The sequence below is a fragment of the Doryrhamphus excisus genome, linkage group LG5, assembly GCF_037039965.1.
Source record: "Doryrhamphus excisus strain RoL-2023G ecotype Guam linkage group LG5, RoL_Dexc_Guam_v1.1, whole genome shotgun sequence".
In the NCBI taxonomy this organism is placed as follows: Eukaryota; Metazoa; Chordata; class Actinopteri; order Syngnathiformes; family Syngnathidae; genus Doryrhamphus; species Doryrhamphus excisus.
The window spans coordinates 5,473,024-5,493,737 of record NC_136361.1 but is presented as its reverse complement, the minus strand read 5'-3'; the positions used below and the strand labels follow the sequence as shown (position 1 = coordinate 5,493,737).

The 20,714-nt window shown below is 37.9% G+C and overlaps 1 protein-coding gene and 1 long non-coding RNA gene across 3 annotated transcripts in view; one reads left to right on the top strand and one right to left on the bottom strand.

Moving 5' to 3' along the window:
* Positions 1-20,714, top strand: part of ahrra (aryl-hydrocarbon receptor repressor a) — a 90,122-nt gene that overhangs the window by 3,429 nt on the left and 65,979 nt on the right. The window lies entirely within an intron of this gene.
* LOC144898504 (uncharacterized) overlaps positions 15,370-20,714 on the bottom strand; it is a 32,914-nt gene continuing 27,569 nt past the window's right edge. The window contains exon 3 of the long non-coding RNA XR_013627380.1: positions 15,370-16,266. This is a non-coding gene — a long non-coding RNA (uncharacterized LOC144898504). The remainder of the gene's footprint in view (positions 16,267-20,714) is intronic.

The window sequence follows — 20,714 nt, the reverse complement described above, 5'->3', positions numbered from 1 at the left end:
ATTTGTTCCTCAATAACTACGCATTGGCTCTTCATTAGTTTTTCATTAGTTCCTAATTAGTTCTTCATTAGTTCGTCATTAGTTCCTCAGTAACTACTCTAAATGTATGTGCCTTAGTTCCTAAGCAATTACTGTACGCATTGGTTCCTCATTAGTTCCTCAGTATCTACTCTAAGCATATGTACCTTAGTCATTAGTTCCTCAGTAACTACTCTAAACACATGCACCTTAGTCATTAGTTACTCAGTAACTACTCTAAAGGTATGTGCCTTAGTTCCTAAGTAACTACTGTACGCATTAGTTCCTCATTAGTTCCTCAGTACTCTAAACATATGTACCTTAGTCATTAGTTCCTCGGTAACTACTCTAAATATATGTGCCTTCATAATTAGTTTCTCAGTAACTACTCTAAATGCATATGCCTTAGTTCCTAAGTAACTACTGTATGCATTAGTTCCTCAGTAGCTACTCTAAACATATGTACCTTAGTCATTAGTTCCTCAGTAACTACTCTAAATGTATGTACCTTCATCATTAGTTCCTCAGTAACTACTCTAACTGTATGTGCCTCAGTTCTTAAGTAACTACTGTACGCATTAGTTCCTCAGTATCTACTCTAAGCATATGTACCTTAGTCATTAGTTCCTCAGTAACTACTCTATATGTATGTAATTTCATCATTAGTTCCTCAGTAACTACTCTAAGCATATGTACCTTAGTCATTAGTTCCTCAGTAACTACTCTAAATGTATGTAATTTCATCATTAGTTCCTCAGTAACTACTCTAAATGTATGTGCCTTCATCATTAGTTCCTCAGTAACTACTCTAACTGTATGTGCCTCAGTTCCTAAGTAACTACTGTATGCATTAGTTCCTCAGTATCTACTCTAAACATATGTACCTTAGTCATTAGTTCCTCAGTAACAATTCTAAATATATGTGTTTTTGTCATAGTTTCTCAGTAACTACTCTAAATATATGTGCCTTTGTCATTGGTTTCTCAGTAACTACTCTAAATGTACGTGCCTTCGTTCCTAAGGAACTACTGTACGCATTAGTTCCTCAGTATCTACTCTAAGCATATGTACCTTAGTCATTAGTTCCTCAGTAACTACTCTAAATGTATGTAATTTCATCATTAGTTCCTCAGTAACTACTCTAAATGTATGTGCCTTAGTTCCTAAGTAACTACTGTATGCTTTAGTTCCTCAGTATCTACTCTAAACATCTGTACCTTAGTCATTAGTCCCTCAGTAACTACTCTAAACATATGTACCTTAGTCAGTAGTCCCTCAGTAACTACTCTAAACATCTGTACCTTAGTCATTAGTCCCTCAGTAACTACTCTAAACATATGTACCTTAGTCAGTAGTCCCTCAGTAACTACTCTAAACATATGTACCTTAGTCATTAGTTCCTCAAAGTATCTACTCTAAACATATGTACCTTAGTCATTAGTTCCTCAGTAACTACTCTAAACATGTGTACCTTAGTCATTCGTTCCTCAGTAATTACTCTAAATGTATGTGCCTTCGTCTTTAGTTCCTCAGTAACGACTGTGTTTTGTGTACCTTATTATAAAGAGGTCCCACTGCATTACAAGTTCATACATCCACTAAAGCTAATGGTCACATGCTAGCTGCCATAGTCCACATGTATTTCATCAATGAAATATGTAACATTATCATTTTCTATTGCACTCATAGTATTCGTATGTGTTGCTGTTTTAGTAGACAAAACAATTGAGGATGATTTCCATAGCTATGAAGTATCTGTGGCGATATGACAGACGGTAACACGATGAGCTATTATTTGTTTGGAAACTGAATCCAAATCCCTACCATCGCTTTTGTGTTTTCCGGGCTGGCGTAATTAAACGTTATTTTCAGGCTATCCTACTCCTCCTCATATTGCACTCAAAGCAGAAGGCAATTGAAGCACAGATGCTAGTGAATGTAAAGGGGATTTAGGAGACAAGTTGTACGTCTGTATCGTATGCTTGACCCTTGACCCTAAACTTGCTTGACAAAGAAACGTCGAGCAAGGTGAACCAGGTCGGTGGAGCTAACTCGCCCTGGTCCGTAAAGCTTCCTGAGGGATGGGAAGACCGTGATACCGATGAGTAAATGTCAACGTTTCTTTGAATATTATATTATTAAAAATATTGCTTAAAGGGGACCGATGATGCTATTTCCACTTTTCTGACCTATAAATGTAGTTAGAATGTTGTATTGTCGTATTTAAAAGATGCCAAAGTTTCAGATAATGAGGTTTGAGCATTTGGAAGTGAGTCCTGAAAAAAGTTTGGAATGGCTCAAAACGCTTGGTTTCAAAAGGCGTGGTAAAACTGTCCCTTTGTGATGTCACAGAGGGTCAGACTTCCTTATATGGTTCATAGTTAGGAAGCACTTTAGGCCAATCACGGCGGAGTGGGCATGTCCGAAGGCGGGTCGTGGGTGGAATAAATCAAAACAGATCGTTTTGAAAGGAAGCACAAAATACAGCCATTGTCACTCACTCACCTGTTTGGCTAGTTTGGTTTAGCCGTCATGCTAAGTCAACAATCAGACTTATTAAATGTACCTTTCCTGGGTAAAGGTTCTGTTCCAATGCGCCGTTTAACGAGTCCATTTGCCTCTGAAAACATACAGTGGCAAATTCAGATTTTCAGGCAGAAAAGCAGTATAAATAAGTCTTAAAAATGTTGCTTAAAGGGGACCGATTATGCTATTTCCACTTTTCTGACCTATAAATGTAGTTAGAATGTTGTATTCTCATATTAAAAGATGCCAAAGTTTCAGATAATGAGGTTTGAGCATTTGGAAGTGAGTCCTGAAAAAAGTTTGGGATGGCTCAAAACGCTTGGTTTCAAAAGGCGTGGTAAAACTGTCCCTTTGTGATGTCACAGAGGGCCAGACTTCCTTATATGGTTCATAGTTAGGAAGCCCGAAGGCGGGCCGTGGGTGGAATAAATCAAAACAGATCGGTTTGAAAGGAAGCACAAAATACAGCCATTGTCATTCACTCACCTGTTTGGCTAGTTTGGTTTAGCCGTCATGCTAAGTCAACAATCAGACTTATTAGATGTACTTTTCCTGGGTAAAGGTTCTGTTCCAATGCGCCGTTTAACGACTCTGTTTGCCTCTGAAAACATACAGTGGCAAATTCAGATTTTCAGGCAGAAAAGCAGTATAAATAAGTCTTAAAAATGTTGCTTAAAGAGGACTGATGATGCTTTTTTCCACTTTTCTGACCTATAAATGTAGTTAGAATGTTGTATTCTCGTATTAAAAAGATGCCAAAGTTTCAGATAATGAGGTTTGAGCATTTGGACATGAGTCCTGAAAAAAGTTTGGGATGGCTCAAAACGCTTGGTTTCAAAAGGCGTGGTAAAACTGTCCCTTTGTGATGTCACAGAGGGTCAGACTTCCTTATATGGTTCATAGTTAGGAAGCACTTTGGGCCAATCACAGGCATGCCTGAAGGCGGGCCATGGGTGGAATAAATTAAAACAGATCATTTTGGCAGGAAGCACAAAATACAGCTGGAATAGGTGCAGTTTCTGGAAGATCTAGAAAGTTTTCTGTGCGGGTTATTGTGTGTAGCTGCTCTATAGGAGACCACAAAGGGTTGAAAAAACAGCATAATATGTCTCCTTTAAGGACACTCTTTGTTCCTGCTGAGTGTGTGATGTGCAATTCTTATCCAAAACACTAGGGGCGCTGTTGCTAACACTTGCTAACCTAAAAAAAAAGAGTTATTTACAAATGCCAATGCATGTTCATTCATTCACTCATTTTCTACCGCTTATCCTCACGAGGGTCTTCGGACTAGAGGTGGGGTACACCCTGGACTGGTGGCCAGCCAATCACAGGGCACATATAGACAAACAACCATTCACACTCACATTCATACCTATGGTAGTGTTAGCAATTTACATTTGTTAGCTTTCTTTGTTGCAAGTGAACAATGCTAACTAAAAGAGTAATAAAAATCACTTTTATTGCAAATGTTGATCCAAAATCAGACCCGCGTGCATCACTGCATCACATGCTTCATTTTCAGAACCACGCTCTGCACACGCATCAAGGCCCTCTTATTGCTCTGCTCTACTTCTGTCAGACGTCTTGTTATCTGCGGCGGCAGTTGACCAACCACGTTGTCGTTTGATGCTCCACTAATGAGAATAATTAGAGTGGAAGTGGAGCTTTTGGGTTTCGTGCATGTCGGCACACTGAAGAACGGTGCCTCACCCTCTCATTGGGAGAATGTGTCCTCTAATAATCACAACCTGAGGAGGGAATGATTAATCCTGTGGTTGTAGTTCTTCTTCATGGCCACTGGGAGGTCTTTGTGAAGTTAGGGCAGTACTGTAGCTTCTTGACAAGGCTTTAAAGATGACTACCAGTGGCGTCACTACGCCTGTTTTAGGGGGACTTCAGTTCTTAAGCCCCCCTAAATAATTTGATATTTTTTAATCGATTTTTTATTTATTTTAACCAAAAAAGTAACTAATTAATTAATAATTATTGTACAATAATTATATAATAAAATATATAATAAATTAATAATGTAATAATGATAATATAATATAATAATAATTATATGTATATATATATATATATATATGTATATATATATATATATATATATATATATATATATATATATATATATATATATATATATATATATATATATATATATATATATATATATCCCAGTTCTCGTTTGTTATTTGTTTTTGGAACCTATTTTTTATTTAAAAATAACATTTATTTATTTATTTATTAAAATAAAAATTCACATTCATTTATAATCTACTACTACTACTAGTTGTAGTAGTAGTATTAATAATCAGAATAATAATAATGATGATAGTAATAATAATGATTATTATATAATATAATGATGATATAATGATATAATATAATAATATAATAATATAATAATATAATAATATAATAATATAATAATATAATAATATAATAATATAATAATATAATAATATAATAATATAATAATATTATAATATTATAATAAATATATATATATCCCGATTCTTGTTTATTATTTGTTTTTTGGATGTCTACAACATTCATTCATATCCTGTGCATCTCCAGTGGGCTAAGCAATATTTTAGGGGGTCTTCAGTCCCCCTAAAATATGTTGTTAAGCCCCCCTAAATAATGTAATATTTTTTATTGATTTTTTAAACCATAAAAATCTGACAAATTTTATATAATAGGGCAAGAATAGGAGTTAAAATTAATATTCACATTACCTGTCATTAATTTATAATCTACTACTACTACTAGTAGTCGTAGTAGTAATAATCAGAAGAAGAATAATGATGATAGTAATAATAATAGGCAAATTCAATAATTCTTATTGTATAATATAATAATATAATTATATATATATATACAGTGAAGAAAATAAGTATTTGAACACCCTGCTATTTTGCTATTTCTCCCACTTAGAAATCATGGAGGGGTCTGAAATTTTCATCGTAGGTGCATGTCCACTGTGAGAGAGATAAACTAAAAAGAAAAATCCAGAAATCACAATGCATGATTTTTTAACAATTTATTTGTGTGATACAGCTGCAAATAAGTATTTGAACACCTGTGTATCATCTAGAATTCTGACCCTGAAAGACCTGTTAGTCTGCCCATTAGAAGTCCACCTGCACTCCATGTATCATCCTGAATCAGATGCACCTGTTTGAGGTCGTTAGCTGCATAAAGACACCTGTCCACCCCATACAATCAGTAAGACTTTAACTTGTAACATGGCGAAGACCAAAGAGCTGTCCAAAGACACCAGAGACAAAATTGTACACCTCCACAAGGCTGGAAAGGGCTACGGAGCAATTACCAAGCAGCTTGGTGAAAAAAGGTCCACTGTTGGAGCTATCATTAGAAAATGGAAGAAGCTAAACATGACGGTCAATCTCAATCGGAGTGGAGCCCCATGCAAGACATCACCTCGTGGGGTCTCAATGATTCTAAGAAAGGTGAGGCATCAGCCCAGAACTACACGACAGGACTTGGTCAATGACCTGAAAAGAGCTGGGACCACCGTTTCCAAGGTTACTGTAGGTAATACACTAAGACGTCATGATGTGAAATCATGCATGGCACGAAAGGTTCCCCTGCTTAAACCAGCACATGTCAAGGCCCGTCTTAAGTTTGCATATGACCATTTGGATGATACAGAGGAGTCATGGGAGAAAGTTTTATGGTCAGATGAGACCAAAATAGAACTTTTTGGTCATAATTCCAATAAGCGTGTTTGGAGGAAGAAGAATGAAGAGTACAATCCGAAGAACACCATCCCTACTGTGAAGCATGGGGGTGGTAGCATCATGCTTTGGGGGTGTTTTTCTGCACATGGGACAGGACGAGTGCACTGCATTAAAGAGAGGATGACTGGGGCCGTGTATTGTGAGATTTTGGGGAACAACCTCCTTCCCTCTGTCAGAGCATTGAAGATGGGTCGTGGCTGGGTCTTCCAACACGACAACGACCCGAAGCACACAGCCAGGAAAACCAAGGAGTGGCTCCGTAAGAAGCATATCAAGGTTCTAGCATGGCCCAGCCAGTCTTCAGACCTGAACCCAATCGAAAATCTTTGGAGGGAGCTCAAACTCCGTGTTTCTCAGCGACAGCCCAGAAACCTGACTGATCTAGAGAAGATCTGTGTGGAGGAGTGGGCCAAGATCCCTCCTGCAGTGTGTGCAAACCTGGTGAAAAACTACAGGAAACGTTTGACCTCTGTAATAGCAAACAAAGGCTACTGTACCAAATATTAACATTCATTTTCTCAGGTGTTCAAATACTTATTAGCAGCTGTATCACACAAATAAATTGTTAAAAAATCATGCATTGTGATTTCTGGATTTTTCTTTTTAGTTTATCTCTCTCACAGTGGACATGCACCTACAATGAAAATTTCAGACCCCTCCATGATTTCTAAGTGGGAGAAATAGCAAAATAGCAGGGTGTTCAAATACTTATTTTCTTCACTGTATATATATATATATATATATATATATATATATATATATATATATATATATATATATATATATTTATTTGTTTTTTGGATTTCCTAATGTCTACTACATTCATTCATATCTTGTGCATAAGCCCCCCCCCCCCGGTCCTCAAATCCTAGTGACGCCCCTGTTAACTACTAGATGATTCTGAATCTACAGCATATTTATACGCCACAAACATGTCCTTAAAATTTCAATAAATGGCAAAATGATCTAATCTTATTGTGCCCTGCCTGCTTTGCTTGCAGTTTTTGTCTAATTCTTTCTGCCTGTGTGTGTGTGTGTGTCAGCTGACTGTAATTCCCTCCTCTTCCACGTCACGTTAGGCCCCTGCCTCCGCTGTAATTGCTGATCTTGTTAAATATTTACTCTAAGGATTAACTAACCCTCCTTTTCTTTTTCTGCCCCAATTGGCTTCATTCTCCTCATGAGTGGCTTTTTATTCATTTTTTTTAAAGTCTGTTTGCTTCGTCATGGTGTCAACATCTGATACCTTACATGGCTTCACTTCATTCAAGACATTTAAGAGCAAATCCAGCGTAATTATCATAATCTCTTTTGGAATTCTAACGCGGGTAAAAGTGTCTTGTGTCTTTTCCGTCTGCGATCTTCTCATATTTTCTTTTTGATGCCCGATGCTGTGGCGTGACCACAAAGCCTCAGGGCTTGTGATGAGAGCCGTGTCGTTGAAAATTGTCGTGGAAAACTTGAAAAAGGCTCTTTAATGTGACGTTTTCCAGTTCTAAAGAGTCATGAGGGTCATCTGTGGTATTTGGGGTTAACGTTGGTTGGACACATTGCAAACAGATAAACAGATTTACCCCCACAATATAGCAGTTTGGTTTGGTTTGTCATATTACTTATTGTTATTGGGAGTTTTTATGATTTTGGTATGGTGCGGTGTGTACATTATACACATAGAATGAAGGTCATAACAACATAAAACATCATTAGATTTATTGCTCTCTGGTTCTACCATATCTTACTTATTGTGTGGAAATATGGGCTAATAACTATAAAAGCAATCTCCACTCGCTAAATGTACTGCAAAAAAGGTCAGTAAGGATAATTCATAATGCCGCCTACAGAGAACATACTAACTCCTTATTTCTAAAATCACAAATACTTCAACTTGCTGATATAGTTCATCTTCAAACAGCTAAAATAATGCATAAGGCTAAAAATAACCAATTAGCTAAAAATGTCATCCAGTACTTCTCTACAAGAGAGGAGAAATATGATCTCAGGGAAGAAGTACATTTGAAACACTTATATGCTAGGACTACGTTAAAAAGCCATAGCATTTCAGTATGTGGAATCAAACTGCGACCCACTGCTGTTTATTTATTGGCCCACGGCACATTCTGAAATTATGATTTCACAAGAAAAAAGAAAAAAAATCAGTAATTTTACTAGAATAAAGTCAAAAATACGGGAAAAGGTTGTCATTTTACAAGAATAATAATAATAAATTATCAGGAAAAATAACAGCATTAAAGTAATATGACAAACTAATAAAAGAATACATTTAGAAAACAAAGTTGGGAAAAAAGTTGTAATGTTACGAGAAAAAGTCAGTTGCGAGAAGAAATCATCGGAAAATCAGATCATCAAAATGTCATTTTATGAGCACAAAGTCAAAAAGTCACAATACAGCAAACGAACATTTTAAAATAGTTACAATATTATGGGAATAAAGTTATAACATATGAGGGAAAAAAATACAAAGATTATTTAAGATGAAAATGCTTAGGTTCTCATTGGGAGTGACCAGGATGGATAGGATCATGAACGAGTACATCAGAGGGACATTGTCATCAAAATGTCATTTTATGAGCACAAAGTCAAAAAGTCGTATTCTAAGGAAAAAGTCTCAATTTCCTGAGAATAAACTTGTAACATTATGATAGAAAATAATGTTATTTTTGGAGCATAAAGAAGACGAAAATGTCAAAATACGGCAAACAAACATTTTAAAATAGTTACAATATTATGGGAATAAAGTCATAACTTATGAGGAAAAAAATTACAAAGATTATTTAAGATAAAAATTCTTAGGTTCTCATTGGGAGTGACCAGGATGGATAGGATCATGAACGAGTACGTCAGAGGGACATTACATGTCCATGTTAGAGGCCTTGGAGATGGTTCGGAGGAGAGATAGTGAATATATTGTTAGAAGGATGTTGCGTTTAAACCTGCCATGTAGGAGGCATAACGAGCTGATCATTAAAATGCATTAAAAGAGGAAGAGGGAGTCCACAAAGACCAGGCATAGACCACGTGTGACGTCATTCCACAGACAGCAGACTGTTTTGTAACTAGTTTTGCGGGAGAGGAAATAGAAAAAAAAACGTATACACTAAAGCAGTCTAGTCTTCTTTTATCTCCAAATCGAAAGCACAGAATGGACCCCTTTTTGCAAAGTATTTGGGTTAATCCGTCTCATATCAAACCTGTGCATCAAATTAAGTCAGTTGAAGGTTTAGCAAAAAAAAAAAAAGGGAAATGCCTACACTGGGTGAAAGCGTTTTTTGCTTACGGGCAGAAAAGTGAAATGGGGTCATGTTATGGATGGACTTTGTATTTACTAAACTTTTAGTGACCCCGGACAGCACAGCGTTGTCAAAATGAAGCAAGTGTAATCGCTAACGAAACACAGTAGAGGTTACTACCCTCCTGGGCCACCAGTGAGTGATGTTCTACTCCGATTTCGGATAAGCATTTGCAATAAAAGTGACTGTAGCAAGGTGGAAAAATATCCAACAGTATTCTAACAGTCTTCTGACTGCATTATAAATACTATATACGGTATTACAAACATCACATTTGAAAAAAACATCACTATGACACGTCTCCTGCCGCCAAGGAAAAAAGGAGCTGAGGTAACGCCACCATTGGCTGCTCGCACATCACGTTATGCCACCAAGGAAAAAAGGAGCAGAGCTCCACCACTGGCTACTAGCACATCGTAGTATGCCACCAAGGAAAAAAGGAGCAGAGCTCCACCACTGGTTGCTAGCACATTTTTGCATGTCGCCAAGGAAAAAAGCAGAGCTTCACCACTGGGTGCTGGCACATCCTGGTATGTCGCCAAGGAAAAAAGGAGCAGACCTCCACCAATGGCTGCTAGCACATCACGGCATGCCGCCAAGGAAAAAAGGAGCAGAGCTCCACCATTGGCTGCTCACACATCACGTTATGCCACCAAGGAAAAAAGGAGCAGAGCTCCACCACTGGCTGCTAACACATTATTGGGTATGCTGCCAAGGAAAAAAGGAGCAGAGTTCCACCACTGGCTGCTAGCACATCACGGCATACCAAAGGAAAAAAGGAGCAGAGCTCCACCACTGTGCTATCATATCACGGCATACCACCAAGGAAAAAAGGAGCAGAGCTCCACCACTCTGTGCTAGCACATCCCGGTATGTCGCCAAGGAAAAAAGGAGCAGAGCTCCACCAATGGCTGCTAGTACATTATTTTATGCCTCCAAGGAAAAAAGGAGCAGAGCTCCACCACTATGTGCTATCACATCATGGTATGCCGCCAAGGAAAAAAGGAGCAGACCTCCACTAATGGCTGCTAGCACATCACGGCATGCCTCCAAGTAAAAAAGGAGCAGAGCTCCGCCACTGGTTGCTAGCACATTATTGTATGCGGCCAAGGAAAAACGGAGCCAAGCTTACAAATTTCAATGTTTTTGCGAATCACTTCCGCTTTTAGAGTATTTTCCTGAAGTATTTGTTTGGATTGTGAATCGTATGACCTCCGAAACTTGCGAGGTTTCACTTTCTGCTGATGTATTAGCTCTCATTAGCGTGGTGGATAAGTGGGTGTAGGGTATTTGTGCTTGTCCTCCACAGCCCATTGACTCTTTTGTTACGTCTGTCTTCATCTTTCCCCAAGCGAACACTCGAACCTATCAAAGGTCGAAACCTCCGCCCTTTGTATTTGCCCCCCCCCCTGTGTTGTTTGACCCAAAACACACCAAGCTAGCAATCACCAGGAATCAGTTTAACCCAAGTGTCAACGTGCGGCGCTGTGACTTAAACGTATGTTCCTGGTTGCGTCGGCCAATCGCACCTTTGAATGCTGCATGCGTTAAAGCCCCTCGGAGCTAAATGCCAAATGTCACCGGCCCGAATCTTCACGCTTGGGTCGTGTCTCACGCCTTCTCATTGCTTCTCAGATAACGTCTGGTGGCCACTAAGTACGTATTGATGAAGAGCGCCCAAACATCTCAATCTGTGTCCTGATGATGCAACCACCATCATCTCCTTTTTTTGCCCTTTTGCTTCTTTCTCTGACCTCTGTGAAGTAAAAAAAAAAAAAAACATTTCTCCTCCCTCATGCGCTTCATGAGGAGTGCGTGATCAGGCTAAATGCCAACGCTCAGGCTTTTCTGCTTCCTCTTTCCTTTCACATGCGATGTCTGTGATTCCGATTAAAGGTAGCTGGAAGGATGCATTCGTAAAATGTTAATGTGTACTTAGCACTAATGAGGCATTTAAATGCAGTGTTTATTTATCATAAATGGTCTGTTACAGGATAACACAGCCCTAGAAGGATGGCCATCGCTCGCACAAATTAGTCAAATGTTTTGTGTCGTACCCACGACGTCACTAAAATACTCACCGAACAAAAATCACAGTATGATTAATCAGGTTTCAGTTTAACTGCAACTAGCTAGTCTTTTCCTAGTGGATTAATCTGAAGCTTGTCGTGTCCATTCATCAAGCAATTAGTTAGGTCCTTGATCAAGGGTGTCCAAAATGCAGCCTAGGGGCCATTTGCAGCCTGTGGCTGTTTTTTTTTTTTGGCATGCAGCAGTTTCTAAAAACATATTTGTTAATGGTAATGGTTGAATTTCATTTGAACATGCATCAGATTACAATTGAATGCATCACATAATCAGTTCAGTTCCACATGTCCAAAAGGAGTAGGAAGAAGCAAAGCTTATTAAATCCTACCCCTCCATCTGGTACATTTGTTCACTTCCTGCTTTCCTAATATAATTTTTATAATAAATAAAGTTTTTTTTAACTTTATTTTATTAATTTTAGAAATGTTTTAAAATTAATTTTTTTTAAACATTTAATTTTTTGTCTCGTACCAAAGTACGAGGTGATATGACCAAAAAGAGTAGGAAGAAGGAAAGCTTATTAAATCCTACCCCTCCTTCTTGTACTTTTACAATCAGTAACTGTTACATTTGTTCACTTCCTGCTTTCCTAATATAATTTAAGTTTTTTTTTACTTTATTTTATTAATTTTTTAAAACTTTTAATTTTTTTTAACATTTAATTTTATTAAATTTTATTTATTTTTTGTCACATACCGAAGTATGAGGTGATATGACCAAAAGGAGTAGGAAGAAGCAAAGCTTACTGAATCCTACCCCTCCATCTGGTATTTTTACAATCAGTAACTGTTACATTTGTTCACTTCCTGCTTTTCTGATTTAATTTAATTTAATTTAATTTAATTTAATTTAATTTAATTTAATTTAATTTAATTTAATTTAATTTAATTTAATTTAATTTAATTTAATTTAATTTAATTTAATTTAATTTAATTTAATTTAATTTAATTTAATTTTTGACACATACCAAATTTTGAACAAGAAAACTACAAAAAATATAACAAAAAATTTTGTAAATTAAACATATTAAGAATATTAATATTGAAAATATTAATATTTTAAATAACAATATTTAAAATATTAATATTTTTAATATTAAAAAGTTCTGACGGGAAAAGTCTTTATTTTACACATTCATACGTTTTTTACGTTTTTACACACGAAATGGTGATGATGCAACTCCTCGATAGACGAGAATGTGTTTGGTGCAGTTTTAAGCCGAATAAACAGCTACATGGTGGCGGAAGTGCATTTTATAAGAACTCCACACTAGTGAGTGATCAACAGTATCGACATATTCCCAGAAAGGGACTCAAAGTGGACGTGTGGCGGACTGCAGGTGCCATGAGAGTATCCCGTCCCGCCAGTCTGAGATTTCAACGCTGTTCAATATCCTTTGTTGTTTGCAAACATATCGTTATTATCCCCTGGACGATTTCACGCTAAATTGCGCATTAAGTTTGCATGTCGGCTCACTCTCCCACCCTTGTTGCATGTGTGTCGCCCCCCCCCCACGGTAATCAGCCGCACAATAGCTGCTAACCAGCACAACTGGCCAGCCATGCTAATCCCTTGTACGCGGCGACAAGCGTGAATAGAGAAGCCGCCGTATGCGTTTAGGATCGTCACAGTTAACTCATTAGTTGCTTGAATCAAAGGCATGACACTCGCTTTGTCCCCGCCTGGCCTCTCGTGCCACAGACACTGAACTCGCTTGAGTGAAGTTGGACTCCATCGGCTCAGGAGGGGGGCAACAAAGCCCCGTGGGATCACAAAAGGCCATAAGTGAATCACTCAAACCGGTGCCAAGGGGGTCCCCCGTTAGACGCCAACTGTAACAGCTAGTGGCAGCCGTGCGGCAATGAGAGGCGTGTTGGTTTGTGTGTGTCCAAACAGACGGGTGGAGTGTATGTTTGAGTTTGAGTGAGTGTGAATAGACAAACAGAACTCATGCAGAGGGAGCAGAAGCCTTTGTTGGCCCAACACTATTGTTGGAGGCTGTCTTGTGTAATTACTGTCACCGCTACCGCCTAGCGCACCGCTCTGCTCCGCCCGGGCAACCACAGCACAGAGTGATGAGGAGGAGGAGCGCTTAATGTGTGCGCTGTTGTACGGACGCAGTCAGTTATGTCACAGAAAGAGTATGGATGGAAAACGGTTCCAAACAGAAAAAGAAAAATACCAGAAAGTTCAGATGGAGGAAGAATAAAGTTGAAAAATTTGTAAAGTTGCAGTGTAAAAAAAACAAACAAAAAGATCAAATTGACACTCTCAAGGGAATAAAGTTGTAATATAAATATAAATATAAATATAAATATAAATATAAATATAAATATAAATATAAATATAAATATAAATATAAATATAAATATAAATATAAATATAAATATAAATATAAATATCTAATATTTTATAAAATACATAAATATATATAATAAAGTAAAAAAATAGTAAAGTTGCAGTGTAAAAAAACAAATTTTTTTAGATAGAATTGATACCTCCCAGGGAATAAATATAAATATAAATATAAATACAAATACAAATACAAATACAAATACAAATATAAATATAAATATAAATATAAATATAAATATAAATATAAATATAAATATAAATATAAATATAAATATAAATATAAATATAAATATAAATATAAATATTATTTAAAATTTTAAAAAGTTTAATGTAAAAAATAGCTTTTACATTTCAGATAAAGTTGTAATAATGTAAAAACTATTTTGATAAAAGTGGTAAAGCTGTAATAATATATGTTTTATAAAGGCATATATAACATTTTTGATTAAAAAAGTCTGGCAATAAAGTTGTAATAAAAAATTTAAGTTAAAAAAAATGTCAATAAAATTTGTCATCTCCTGGGAATAAACTTTAATAAAAAAAAACAATATATTGCTTTTCCATTTTAGATTAATGAAGTTGGAATAATGTAAAAAAATATATTTTTTAGATAAAAGTGGTAGTGTCCTGGGAATAAAGTTAAGATTATAAAATCTCCTGAGAATAAAGTTTAACATAAAAAATAAAATAAATATATAGCTTTAACATTTTAGATTTAGATTTCGGTTTCCTTATGTTTCTAGCCAAAATCACAAATAAACATGCAAGCATCTGACTAGTTTTGGTTGTGTCGACATCAGCCAGTCAAACAGGTTTCTCTGGACATTTTTGAAAAAAAAAAAACCTCATTCAATCCCAGCTATTTTTCCAAAAGACAGCCTTTTCAGTACTGACCATTTTAGATGATTTGGACTGATCTTTCAAGACATGGAACCTACCAAACGAAAGATGAGACTCTCGACATTCATCAGAAAAAAAAGTTTGTTTCTACCTTATTCAGTTCTATAGTAATCAGCAGTAGAACATCGGTAAGTTTCAGGAAAATATCAGTTCCCAACTAAAAAAAATGTGAAAAGATGAATTTCAAGCATAACTTTCACTTACCGCAACATAAACAACACAAAATGGGTTGTTTTATCAACATAACACAACTATTTATTTACATTAATTTGAAATGTAAATAATGCGTTGAAATGTTCCCACAACGCGGCCGTTTTGGCGGCTTCAAAACCGCTCTATTTGGGATTTTTACATTTTAGAAATATATGTATTTTTGTGGAAGTTCGTAATTAAAAATTTGTGTTAGCATAAAACAGTGTTCTTGCTGCCTCTCAGTCATCCCGTTTACATGGATTACAGACAAACGACAAAGAAACCGATTGATGTCATGACATAGATTCCCCAAACCCTTGGCTGCCATCCTCAAACAGCGCCCGGTTGTCCTCCCAGTGAAAAACCCGATGCCTATTAGCTACGGCACAACCAATTTAACATGGCCACCCGCATAAAAAAGCTCCGTGGTGTCAGTAATGCGATCTGTTGATGGCTAAACCGAGCGAACGCGGAACCCATTCACGTTGGCTGATGAATGAACCCGATGACACCGCTGCTCTGGCACGATACGGACCCTCGCAAGGACAAATAATCAGCAAACTGCTTGCGAACAATGGCGACGGAACATGAAGGTGAAAAGTACTCACATGTATGGCAAAAGCACGGCCATCTTGGTTATTATTGTACCTGATGTGTTTGTTATGCCTGTCGCTTTGCTGTATGTTAGCTGCATGTATGCTTCAGTGGTCATCCGTACACGAAACCGAAGTCGATCAATGTGTTTTCATGCGGTTGGAAAACCCGCTAACGTAACCTGGCATCTGATGGATACTACTTCCTCAGCCAGATGCGGCCCCCGTTCTTCACAATTCCATGCAAAGACTGAGTGAAAGTAAATTGTTGGATTTGGTACAGTTGCCGCCCATGCACAAAATATTAAGGTAGTCAGTTTGCATAATAATTCAAACAAACTAACAAGTGGTGTCAAACAATCATGTATTCAACAGAAAGTAGTCATACCATGGAAGGGTCCGGCTGCACGGTGGATGAGTGGTTAGCACACAGGCCACACAGCTAGCAGACCGGAGTTCGATTCCACCTTCTGTCATCTCTGTGTGCAGTTTGCGTTGCAAGGGTTTCCTCCCCTTATCCTGAGGATAAGTAGTAGAAAATGAATGAATTTATAGCATAGAAAACCATCTAAAAATGGTTCTTAACATTATTAGAGCCCTCTAGACATGAAATAACACCCCTATAGTCACCTTTACACTCATATTAGCTAAATGTAGTGGTCATAATAAGAGAAAATAAGATAAAATATAGACTCATTCAAGCTGCACAGTTACCAAGTGGTTAGCGAGCAGGCCTCACAGCAAGGAGACCCGAGTTCGATTCCACCCTCGGCCTGTGTGGAGTGTGCATGTTCTCCGGGTACTCCAGTTTCCTCCCACATTCCAAAAAAATGCTAGGTTAATTAGCGACTCCAAATTGTCCATAGGTATATGAATGTGAGTGTGAATGGTTGTTTGTCTATATGTGCCCTGTGATTGGCTGGGGACAAGTGGAGTCGCTAATTAATCTAGCATGTTTTTGGAATGTGGGAGGAAACCGGAGTATCCGGAGAACATGCACACTCCACACAAAGATGGCCGAGAGTGGAATCAAACTTAGGTCTCCTTGCTGTGAGGCCTGCTCGCCAACCACTTGGTTGCTGAGCAGCTAGAATGAGTCTATATTATATATTATTTTCTGTTATTATGACCACTACATTTGGCTAATATGAGTGTAAAGGTGACTATAGGGGTGTTATTTTATGTCTAAAGGGCTTTAATAATGTTAAGAACCATTTTAACTCCACACAGAGATGGACGAGGGTGGAATTGAACTCAGGTCTCCTAGCTGTGAGGTCTGCATGCTCGCCACTCGTCCACCGTGCTGCTTATTATGACCACTACTTTTGACTAATATGAGTGGAAACATGACTATAGGGGTGTTATTTAATGTCTAGAGGGCTCTAATAATGTTAAGAACCATTTTTAACTCCACACAGAGATGGCAGAGGCTGGAATTGAACTCAGGTCTCCTAGCTGTGAGGCCTGCATGCTAACCACTCCTCACCGTGCAGCTTATTATGACCACTACATTTGGCTAATATGAGTGTAAAGGTGACTATAGGGGTGTTATTTTATATCTAGAGGGCTCTAATATTGTTATGAAGCATTTTTAAATCCACACAGAGATGGCCGAGGGTGGAATTGAACTCAGGTCTCCTAGCTGTGAGGTCTGCATGCTCGCCACTCGTCCACCGTGCAGCTTATTATGACCACTACTTTTGACTAATATGAGTGGAAACATGACTATAGGGGTGTTATTTAATGTCTAGAGGGCTCTAATAATGTTAAGAACCATTTTTAACTCCACACAGAGATGGCAGAGGCTGGAATTGAACTCAGGTCTCCTAGCTGTGAGGCCTGCATGCTAACCACTCCTCACCGTGCAGCTTATTATGACCACTACATTTGGCTAATATGAGTGTAAAGGTGACTATAGGGGTGTTATTTTATATCTAGAGGGCTCTAATATTGTTATGAAGCATTTTTAAATCCACACAGAGATGGCCGAGGGTGGAATTGAACTCAGGTCTCCTAGCTGTGAGGTCTGCATGCTCGCCACTCGTCCACCGTGCAGCTTATTATGACCACTACTTTTGACTAATATGAGTGGAAACATGACTATAGGGGTGTTATTTAATGTCTAGAGGGCTCTAATAATGTTAAGAACCATTTTTAACTCCACACAGATGGCCGAGGGTGGACTTGAACTCGGGTTTCCTAGCTGTGAGGTCTGCATGCTCGCCACTCGTACACCGTGCAGCTTATTATGACCACTACATTTGTCTAATATGAGTGTAAAGGTGACTATAGGGGTGCTATTTCATGTCTAGAGGGCTCTAATAATGTTAAGAACCATTTTTAACTGAGGGTGGACTTGAACTCAGCTCAGTCTCCTAGCTGTGAGGTCTGCATGCTAGCCACTCGTCCACCGTGCAGCCCCCTATGCCAATGTACTTGCCCTATGTGTGTTTACTTACATGCTACATGTACGTATTGGCATAGTGATTGTCGTAGGGTCTGTCAGGCATGGAAACAGGAGTTCAGAACATCTCAGTTTACAGCGCTCAGCATTCACATACTATTTCTGATGGAATCAGATCTGAGATGAATTTTTCCAGAAATAATTGAATAGAGAACCACAAACCAAACGTTCTCACTAGAGATAGATATGGATCCAATTGGATCCAATTGGATCCAATTAAGCGGTGAGCCGTGCAAATGCGATGCATGAGGTGTTTTAAATGGTTTTGTGTGTGTCATACTGGGAGGCAGGTCTCGAACTGCGATCCCACAGAAGCCTGAACTCTCACTGAACTGCACCCTGACGAATTATAACCAAACCAGGAACCAGCGGGTCCTCGCCCCACATGGTGTGCATCCATTTGCCGGGCAAATGTAAACAAAGTAAACAAAGTAAACAGTATCAAAGGGGACATCAAACGTCGCTCGGGTGTCCTCTTAGTCAGGATGGCGAGCGTGTTGACAGCGAGAAAGACAGACAGAGACAGAGATAGAAAGAGAGAGAGAGAGAGAATTGGGAGGCGGGGCCGCTGGTTGCGTGACTCGCGCTTCGCTCTGTCCTTCAAGCCCCCCCGGGCTTTATTTGTTAGCCGGAAGAATGGAAGGTGTATTTAAGTGTTCGACAGTAAACAAAGCTGTGACATGTGACCCGAATACTTGCCGGGATTTTTCAGAGGATGCGTTTATTTTTGTATGTGTTCCAAATATTCATTGTGTATCGTAAACATGTTAAGTACAAGGTTTCCCCACACAGTCATGATTTAGCATTAGCTTGCCCATAAATGTGCAAAATTTTGGTCAATATCTTTCCTTTTCCTGCCGGAAACACATCTCATTGGTAATAATGGCAATTAAAGAGAGAATAATAATACTATTATTACTTTTATTGCAAATGTTGATCCAAAATTGGAGAACGTCAATATGAAGCTAGCAGGAAGTTAGCGTATGGTAGCACCTCTTTGTGCAAGCTTTATTAAAATGTCAGAACAAACATAAGAGAGTGGAACGCATTTAAGTCAACCCCACGTTTATGTCGACAATCTATGTCGACCAGCTTTAGCCAACATCGACATAAGAGGTCATTTCTATGACTCGGATGATAAAGTCACAATGTGCAACAAATTGGCTAGTTATTTCGACAACCGTTTATGTTGATGCAATTATACTTAACTGCATCCCAAAACTCAGATAACAAGGATGTGAAAGTCAATGTGCAAGCAATGGCTAATTTTGATTGTGTCGACAACCGCTTATGTTGACATGAGTCAGCAAATACCTAAGATGTCGATGTAAATGCAACACAAAACTCTGGTGAGTATAAATGCAATTAATATCTAGTTTTGGTTATGTGCAAGAGATGGCTTGTTTTGGTTATGTTGACAACCGCTTATGTTGGCGTGAGTCAGCAAATCCCAAAGATGTTGATGTAAATGCAACCCAAAACTCTGATGAGTGCAATTAATATCTAGTTTTGGTTATGTGCAAGAGATGGCTTGTTTTGATTATGTTGACAACCGCTTATGTTGACGTGAATCAGCACAAAAGTCTGAGTATAAGTGCAATTAATATCTAGTTTTGGTTTTCTGCAAGAGATGGCTTGTTTTGGTTATGTTGACAACCGCTTATGTTGACGTGAATCAGCACAAAACTCTGATGAGTATAAGTGCCATTAATATCCAATTTTGGTTATGTGCAAGAGATGGCTTGTTTTGGTTATGTTGACAAACGCTTATGTTGACATGAATTATCCAATCCCAAAGATGTTGACGTAAATGCAACCCAAAACTCTGATGAGTGCAATTAACAGCTAGTTTTGGTTATGTTGACAACTGCTTATGTTGACGTGAATCAGCAAATCCCAAAGATGTCGGTGTAAATGCAACACAAAACCTTGATGAGTATAAGTGTAATTAATATCTAGTTTTGTGCAAGAGATGGCTTGTTTTGGTTATGTTGACAACCGCTTATGTTGACGTGAATCCGCCAATCCCAAAGATGGCGACATAAATGCAACATAACAACTCTGATGAGTATAAGTGCAATTAATATCTAGTTTTGGTTATGTGCAAGAGATGGCTTGTTCTGGTTATGTTGACAACCGCTTATGTTGACGTGAATCGGCACAAAACTGTGAGTATAAGTGCAATTAATATCTAGTTTTGGTTATGTTGACAACTGGTTATGTTGACAACTGCTTATGTTGACGTGAATCAGCAAATCCCAAAGATGTCGGCGTAAATGCAACACAAGACTCTGATGAGTATAAGTGTAATTAATATCTAGTTTTGGTTATGTTGACAACCGCTTATATGTTGACATGAATCAGCCAACTCCAGAGATGTCAACGTAAATGCAACCCAAAACTGATGATATAAGTGTATATAAGTAGAAGTAGAAGTGCAATCAATATCTAGTTTTGGTTATGTGGAATTGAACATCAGTGATCTTTTATGTTTATGACCTTA